Here is a 9,730-nt window from a genome sequence, read left to right as displayed (position 1 = left end):
AATATAAATGCTTTGAGAATTTTGGACAACAAGATGAATACTCAGCACACTTTCATGTTGAAAAGAGCAAATGAGCATTGTCTATACAAGGTGTGCATGTGTGAGAGAGAGACTCCATTGTGGGGAGGGAGGAGTAATTCTTTCCGAACAGGATATTTTAGTGTGTGCTGCATGTATATTTTGTATGTGAATTGCATATGTGAAATTTATATACTCTGTATATCATCAAAAAATAAGATTTACTAACAGGCATACTGGTCACACAGATTTTTTTTTTTTATAAACCTGTCTGCATATTCCCTTTTCTGGGAGGGAGAATACAAATAGACTTTGAAAGCAAAGGTGACACTGCTGTGCTAATGCTAGTAGAGGATTTAGCACTTAAGCTGTTGACAGAATCCAGAAGCAGCAAAATATCTGAAAGAGAATAACGTGCACTGGCAATGTTGATTGAGCCATGTTGCACAGGGAGAACTGGAACTTTGTTTTTCCTCTATTCAGAAATTGTAGCCCCACAAAAATAGTGCAGCCATTGCCTTTTCCCATCATTAGATCCTGCTCCTGCCCATGAGCTAGTCAGTTTACTTCCAGGGAAAAGAAGGGGCTGAATTCTGCCCTATTTGCACCTGTGTATCCCAATTGACTTCAGAAGTGTTATGTAGGTGTTAGTATGGATAATTTTAAAACTTCAGCCTGTCCCTTCCTTCCCCCCACCTCCCAAAAAAATCAAACTGGAAGATTTGTTGAAACAAACCTTTTTTACAAACAGTTTAATTTTCAACAAATTGATATTTTATGATTAAAAAAAGTTTTCAAACATCTCTCATTTATAATACCACTTTGTGGCAACAGTGGTCACCATTCAAAAGTCAGCATTTGCCCACTATATCTGCTTTTGTGAGCTCTTCTGAAATGATAGGTGGGCTGGCTCTAATACAACTGACTATTTTATGATTTAGTCATTCCTCATTCAGTGTTTATCCAGAAGTCATTGTTAGAAAGTGAGATCCCCAGGCTGTAGAATGTTTTGTGAAAGAACATACATACCAAGCAAATAGCCATGCCTATCTGTGAAACCATTTTTTATCATCTTTTTTATTTGTCAGAATCCTTGTGTAAGGTGAGAGGGGCACTTTTTAAAAAAAGTGAATGTGGGCTAGAGGTTACTGCATGGAACTGAGAGTAGGCATTTCTGGGTTTTCTTCTAAGGTCTCCGTTAACTTGCTGTGTGACCTTGGACAGTCATTAGTGTCTAAATTTTTAAGAACATTCACAACATATAGGTGCCTCTAATTTTGGGTGCCAGACTTGACACACTTGGGGCCTGATTCTTTTTTTGAGAGAGAGAGAGATGAGCCAACCCCAGTTGGCTTGAATTAAAAATGTAGGTGCTGATCACCTCTCAGAATCAGGATCTATAGTTATTGAGTGGGACAACCAAAATGGAGACATCCCAAGTTAGTGGATGCTTGCAAAAATTTGGCCTTGATCTGTTTGTGCCTCAGTTACCTCATCTGTAAAGTGACTAAAGCAATACTTCTTTTCCTCAGAGGAAAGCTGCTACACTTAATTATTATGTGTAAGTGGTTTGAGATCCTCTGCTGAAGGGTGCTATATAATGATAATGTAAAGTAGAATGTCATTAATTTACCCTGACCGATTCATTGCAAATCTCTGAATTTTGTAAAATAGTACAGGACATCACAAGTGAGTAAGGAGCTGTCATAGGTCTCACCCCCACTTGGAACTGTTGGGTTCCAATGTGGGGACCTGACTTGGTTTCCCTCTAAACTAAAATCCTAGTTTAGATCTAGTAAGCTGCCACCACTCAATCAGATATGTGGATTGAGACACAGTCCTTCCCCAAAATCCTAGGGGATTCCAAGAGCCCCAAATAAATGGAGTTCTTACACCCAGGAGAAATAAACCATTCCCCCTGCTTCCTCCCCCCTCCCTTTTCCTAGGAGAGATACCGGGATCTAACTACAGAGGGATACCTCCCCCTTCTCTTTCCCTGAGAATCCACCCAAGGAAAGACCAAACAAGTCCTTAATAGAAAAGAAAAGAATTTATTAAAGAATAAAAAGAAAGTAACTTGTCTCTGTAATCCAAGATAGAACCATATAGGGTCTAAATTTATCAATCTCTGGAGAGAATTCCCCCTCCCCCCTTTCTCAGTAAAAGCAATATCAGCAAACAGGAATAAAGAATTTCCTTTAGCAAAACACACAATTGCAAATGTAGAAATCAAATTATAAGCCTAATTCGTCTTTCTAATTAATACTCACTATTGAATAGTAGAAACTACTCCAGGAGAACTTGGAGACATGACTGTCCTCTCTTAGATCCAAAGAGAGCTCTCTGAGCAAAACAGGGAACACAGACAAAGGCTTCCCTCCACAGAGATTTGAAAATAATCTGTTCCTTGATTGGTCCTCTGGTCAGGTGGTCACCAGGTACTGCATGTTAACCCTTTACAGGTAAAACAGACCTTAACCCTTAACTATCTGTTTATGACAGGAGCAAATTGTGCTCGTACCTTTTAAGATTTCTGAGGGCTCCTGAGTAGCAGGACTGACCCAGCTCTACTGCAGAAAAGGGGTGGGGGGAGGCAGAATATTTGTGTATTTGAGGGGTAAGGGCAGGATCAGTTGGATAGGGAAAGATTGGGCTAGGATAGAGTATCTGCCGTTACACAGACTTATTGGTTCTTTACCATTGAAACTACTTTAACTCTTGGGCTTCGATAGCCTACATGGAGCCTCTCTTCAGTTGCTCCATAGTTTGTGGAGTGGGGGATCCCTCCACTTGTTTTGTCTGTTTCTGCCCAAGAACTGTTTTTGTTTTTTCTCCAAGAATGAATAAACCACAGTAAAACACCATGGATAATATATGCCAAATTGCTCTTTGATGATTTACTTTGATTGTTATAGTTCAATATTAATTGATATCTCAAATGTCCTAGAAAATGTTCCACAGTATGTATTGTAAAAATAATGAAGCTTTAATATTGCAGGTCACTATAGTTTTGCTATTAAATCTTTTCTGGGAGGTGAAAAGAGACAGCTACCAGCTGGCTGTCTCATTTATTTCTGAAAGTATTATGTTGAACATTAGTGCAGTGCAAAAGATTAGTGGGTCTGTCTGTTTGCCTATCTGTTGTTCAGCCATAGATCTTGCCCCTCTCATCTTACACAAGGATTCTGACAAGTATAAAAATGTGGGGAAGGGAAGACTGTTTCACAGATAGGCATGGCTATTTGCTTGCTATGTATGTCCTTATGCATACTGAGATACTCAGTGGTGTATGAATAGAGTCCCTTCCGCCCCACACACCCTCTTTAGTTGGTAGACAGTGTAAAGGTAGCCAGAGTATCTGAAGGAATGAGCCAAGACCACAATGTTTAAAAATCCAACAAATGCTAATGAAGCCAGATACCTCACACAGCAGCACCTGTCTCTTCTAGAACTGGGAATGGGCGGCCCCACCCTCCAAATGAACACTCTTATACTTTCTGTTCGCCCCACCTCTCTCTCAAACCCCACCCATCAGCAACAGAGCTACCGGGGGAGGGGACGTCCCTTGCACTATTATATTAACCAAGCTTTTCATGAATATGGAACAGATCTTGCCAACACTTTGGCACAATTTTAAGCTTGTGCTTGTGAGCTGTCCTGTTGTAGTCAATGAGAATACTCATGCATAATATTAAATGTGAATAAATGTTTTGTGGGCTTAGGGTATAAGTATTTGGTGGTACAAAGATTTACAAATCCTATCTGGGAAAGCTGGTTCAATCTCTGCAGTTCTATTTGGAAGTTCTCCCTATTATAGGGAGAATAACCTGAACCAATGATCATAATGAGGCAGACACATAAGCATGTTGTTAGATTTCATAATGAAAAACATCATGGCAATACAGGAAAAAAAGTAGAATACTTTGTGTAGCTAAATTACAGTACACTGTTTACAGGAGCTGATTGGTATCATAGACTTGAATTAATTCGTTACCTAAGGTTCTTAGCAGAGCATACACATAATGACATTTCTAATATGGTTTGTTAAAAAAACAACAACAACAAAAGCCCAAATGTTAGTTTACTAAATTTGTTGTTGTTCAACAGTATATCACCATTAAGGTTCATAATGGGTTTCATTAACTCAATAGTTTCTCCTCTAGATTAGATTTTATTGAGTTTAGATGTCTTTCATACTAACCCTTAAAGATTTGTAAACACTGAAATCAAATTTAAGTGTCAGGCTAAAATGTGCTCAAAGTGTTACAACACTATTATTAGCTTCTTGCAAACATCTCAAATCAGATACTCAGGACAATACATTTCTCATGTTTCATTACATATAGAATAGCTGGAAAGTAACGAAAGACCTTCTTTTCTGCCGTTGTACTTTTCTCTTCCCCTAGTACATGTAACAGACCAATTTTTAATAATTAAGGGTAACCTGAGAAAAACAGAAATAAAATCATTAATCACCATATATAAAATGAGCAGGAAAATGCACTTTAAACAGGAATTATTTAATATATTTGTCACTCATCTATATGTGTGTGTGTATATAGATAGATAGATAGGAATTAACTACTATCTATCTATCTTAAATAATGCTTAAGTATATGTGTTTAATTAAATGAAGATGTAATTATATCTGAATAATTTAAAAACATTTATCAAAATGTTTATTTTCTGAACTGATTTTTAGGGGTTGATTCTCATTTGCACTAATTCTACCAGAGCTCTGTAAAGGAGCCTTTACATAACTGAAAATTCAGTCCTCCAACTCCATTGGCTGAGATCCTCTGCTTAGGGAGAGCACAGCACAGTCTAGAGAGGAGGAAGCAAATGTGGCCCTTTGTCTTCTCTGAATCTGAGAGTTGCATGTGTGCTGGGTTGGTTACTATGTGAGGCTGCTCTAAGGGTATGTCTACAGTGCAATTAAAAACCCACAGCTGGCCCCTGCCAGCTGACTCGGGCTCAGGGTAAGGGGCTGTTTAGCTGTAGTGTAGATGTTCAGGCTTGAGCTGCAGCCTGAATTCTGGGAACCTCACACTGTCCAAAATCTTGGGTTCCAGCCCAAACCCAAACATCTACACTGCAACTGAACAGTCCCTTAGCCAGAGTGCCACAAGCCTGCGTCAGCTGGCATGAGCGTAGATATACCTGATTGCAGTGTAGGTATACCTGAAGTTACACCAGTTGCCTATGGCCCAAGAGGCTGATGTGGCAGCCTGAAATCAGTCATTATGTAGGCAAGCTCTAGCCATACTTCTTTCCTTTGGCAATATCTTCAGAGGGTGATGGTGGCATTGGAGGTGCTATGCTGGATCTGACACCAGGTAATCTGCCAACATGTGTGATCTTCCATAGTTGGCTACAGTGGCTTTAGGGCTAGCATAGATGACGTGAGCCTGGTGTGTGTTAAAGTGTTGTGCTATAACCACAATTGAAATGCATTTGATGAAACATTAATTCAGCAAATACTGTTGTTTAAAAATACAGATTATGCTTCTCTTTGTTCAAAATGTGACATTATTGTGCTCTAATATAACTGCCATGAGCTGCAGAAAACTTTCCTAATGTATTAGTGTGGGGGAGGTGGGCGGGAGAGGGGCTGGTGATCAATATGCAGTGCTTAAGAGACAATGTGATCCTGGGTAGCATAAACAGGGGAATCCTAAATATGAATAGTGAGATTACTTTGCATCTGTCCTTCGCACAAGTGTGACCGCTGTTTTAGTTCCCAAAATTCAAAAAGGATGTTGATAAATTGGAGAGGGTTCAGAGAATAGCCACGAAAATGATTAAAGCATTAGAAAACATACCTTATAGATCAAAGAACTCAGTTTATTTACCTTATCAAAGAGAAGGTTAAGGGATGGCTTGATTACAGTCTATAAGTTTCTACATGAGGAACAAATATTTAATAATGAGCTCTTCAGTCTAGCAGAGAAAAGTATAACACAATCCAATGGAAAGAAATTACTAATTCAGACTAACAATGCTTTCCTGAATAGGAGTACTGTGACTTCAGACAATAAGAGGGCTAACATAGTATATCCCTAGAAGGAAGTATAGTTTATTATGAGAACATTGACTTTTGGATTTCCTGATTTTCAAACTTTTAAAATGTAACCATAACATTACAATAATGAGTTCCCATAATATTTTATAAGTTGCAAAATACTATTATAGAAAAAAATACTTATCTCAACTGCTGAAGAGCAATAGTTTCTTCTATTCATACATGAGTAAACAGAAAAGGGTTTTCCCAAAAAAGCATCATTTTTACATTAATTTAAATGACAGATAAGGAAGCCATGCATCGCAGTGAGAAAAGACAAGAAGTTCTCTTTTTGTTGCACCAGATTTGCCAACTTTATCCACAGTCCCTTCTAATTTTCCCTCAGTCTCACAGAACATGATTTTTTTACTTAGTTATAAAAAAGAAAACGCACCACAATAGCAATTGACACTACATGAGAGCTCTACCATCCAACACGCATGATTTCACATCACATTATTGTATTTTCAATAATCAGTTAGCCCCTAGTTTTCTAATATTATTAGACTTAGTTGAAAATACCAATTTTTTTTCCACAGGAAATTTTTTTAAAAATGTGTTTTTGTAATTCCACATGAAGATTTTTCTTTCTTTTTTCAAAATGACCAGCCTCCCAAAAGTATTCAGTTTAAAAATGTTTATTTCTAGTTTTTCATTGGAAGTTTACTAATTTGTTTGTTAAAAACATGTTTTGACAACCCCTCTAAATATTGTGTTGAATGAGAATTCAAAGACGCTCTACAGTTCTTTATCACTTATGCCGTTCCTTGCACTGTAATTGATTGTGGGGGTATGATTAGGATAACACTGCATTGTTATTTCTCAACAAACACAGAGCATGTGAATCCCTGTCCTCTAATTGAGTGACAGCCATTATTAGCCAGAGTGAAGAAATTTGCATTCTCATTAATATACAAAATTTGTATACTCTAATTTGCTACTGTAATCTCTTTGCTCTGATTGGCTCATCTAGTCAATTTTCAAGATGTGTCCAGCAACAAAGACATTTTGTCTCAGCTTCTCACTCCTTGTTAGCTCAGAAATAAACTCCAAGGTCAGGCCTAGGATACAATAATTACCTCATTAAGAGGAAACCACCTTCAAGTTATCATTTTAATTATATTAACAAGAGCAAAAGATATGACCCACAGCAGTGCAAAGCTCTAGTTAGCATCTCTGAGCTATCTAATATCCACCAGGGCTTCCAAACTCTCCATTCATTTTCATGGGAAATTTTGCACAGAACTTCACCATTTAACTCTCATTGAAGTCAATGAGGAGTTGTGAGGTTACAGCATACAATTATCTGAAAGTTCCTAACATTTAACAAAGCAGCCTTTACTATTTTACAGCTGGATTCCTTTTTCAGCATAGATCATCAACATCACTAGCATATAATGAATCCTTATCATCCTCTCTATATTCTGAACTCTAGTAACAAGACTTCTTTTTTTTTGTGTGGCCTGATTCTAACTCCATTAGTCAATCTCAAAATGTTGACTTCAATGGGGAGGATTATTTCCTTGATGAATAGTCACCACACAGGCTTAGATTTTCCCAATATGATGATTAATTCCAATTTAAAAGCAGCACTGCTTACCACTGCTCAGACAAATATATTTATTTTAAATCTCTTTCATAGATTCCAAAGCAAGGAGGGACCATTGTGATCACCTAGCCTTACCTCCTGCATATAACACAGGACATAGAACGTTCCCAAAATAATTCCTAGAGGAGAGCTTTTAGAAATATATCCAATTTTGATTTTAAAATTGTCATTGATTGAGAATCCACCACAACCCTTGGCAAAATTTGTTCCACTGGTTAATTACCCATATGCTTGTCCTAGCCACTGGGCTAAAGGTTAGGAGCATGGAAGCTACCACTATGTCCTTTTTCTACTCTCTCCCACCCTCTAGCCCTTCATAAGTGGCTTTAATAATTACTGATGGCAGCAAAAGGAATTCAGAGACTTACCAGCCATGTGGATTTCTTTGGTTGGTTTTGTTTTTCAAGTTCTTTGCAAATGTTCTCTTTTTAAATCTGGCTTTGTTTTGTCCCTCACCCCCCTTATTTGGAGACAATGCAGAAGTGGAGGTGTCACAACCCAATGGCCCCCTCTCTCGGGGGTCCCTTGGGGAGGCAGACCAGCATTGTATGTTGCTAACACTGTTGCAGGCATTGCAAGGTATTTCAGGAAGGGTTAAAGGTGTGAGTGTGGAGTGAAAGTTTCCTTTGCAGGTTGGAAGAGGCCAAAGAGGGTGGGAGAGAGAAGGGGATGGGTTAACTCGACGCTCCAACTAGGTCCGAAAATAAGAGTCTGACTTCAGCCCAAGGCCATTGCACACAACTGACTCTCGGCTACCTGCCAAGAAAGACGGGAGCCTAGATTCCAACCCTGATCAGCCGTGAGAAAGGAAAACTAAGCTAAGCAGGACTGTAGAGGCTGCGCAAACTAGTGAGACAGTGAAGGTTAGCGAGGGGGAAAACAAAGTCTCGTGTCCCTGAAGCTGGTGTGTTTTGGGAAAGCTGAGGAAGCCGCAGAAAGATGGTTTGGACTGGGACAAAGAGCATGGGGGACAGAGGTCCCTGAACGAAATGCCCTCAAAAGAACCCAGGACTTAAAAACCCTTCTGAGAGCTGAGTCAAGTTGGAGATCAACAACAGACCCTCGTCCACCCTACCCCCTTCTCTTCTTATATTACACCCAGGCTTGGCCAGCCTTGGGTTGTGCATGTGTGAGTATGAAAGTGGGTTAGTGCAGGGGTACTAATGCTTTCTTCATTCCTTTGAGTGACGTGGGGAGCCCCCGCGCTCACCACTGTTATTTTATTAATAAAGCTTTAAAACTTAGACACTTGGTGTGCTCCTTCATCCCCTCCCCTAACGATCCTGCAGCCTCAGCCTGATCACCTGACGCCTCAGGCAGATCGCTAACAGAAATCTGTCTCAGAGATGTCAATTGTAATTACTTATGATGTTTGGAAATGTGCAGCATGGATACAATCATGTCAAACCTCTCTCTCTGGAATATTTAATCTTTTTCTTCATCTTTTGTTTGTAGTCCTCAGCTAGGTGAAAGGTTAAAACAACAGTACTAACCAATCCATGTACATGAGCAACATCACTGATTAGCTATAAAAGGCACATTTTGAATAAGGGTGTAACAGTACTTTCTATATATAAAGAGGAAATGAATCCCTTTATTTATCCATTAATAGACTTTGTAAGATTAATTTAGTCACCTTTTAATATTGGCTACCAGTCTCATTGTCATTCATTTATATACCATTAAACAGTGGCACAACCTCACATTGTAGGTCAAGATGAGTGATCAGATTTCCTGGCTCCTGTTGAAAAGAGTGCCATAGTAGATAAGACCATGATTTCCTGTTGCTTTCATTGGTAACTAGGGACCAGAGTAAGGTGGAGAATGGGATAGTGAAGCTTCCACTCTTCTGTTAACAATGGCAAGAGTTCACCCCCTCAGTAATACCAAGCTTGTACACGTTCAGAACTTCTACAGGATCCACAAGTGCATGGAAGGGAGAAGGAGATGCTGCTATCTTGTACCTCTCCAGTGGAAAAGAGATTTTGCTACAGTCTTCCCCCACCTCTAGTTAGAAGGCAGGTGATACAGAATGACTCTGT

The 9,730-nt window shown here is 39.1% G+C and overlaps 1 long non-coding RNA gene across 1 annotated transcript in view; it reads right to left on the bottom strand.

Annotated features, from left to right (window-relative positions):
- The window catches only part of LOC123375342, a 45,938-nt gene that overhangs the window by 16,727 nt on the left and 19,481 nt on the right, over nt 1-9,730 (bottom strand). The window lies entirely within an intron of this gene.

This window comes from Mauremys mutica, chromosome 8 (assembly GCF_020497125.1).
Source record: "Mauremys mutica isolate MM-2020 ecotype Southern chromosome 8, ASM2049712v1, whole genome shotgun sequence".
Taxonomy (NCBI): Eukaryota; Metazoa; Chordata; order Testudines; family Geoemydidae; genus Mauremys; species Mauremys mutica.
Note: the sequence above shows the minus strand (reverse complement) of the source record. Positions and strands in the feature narration are given on the sequence as shown.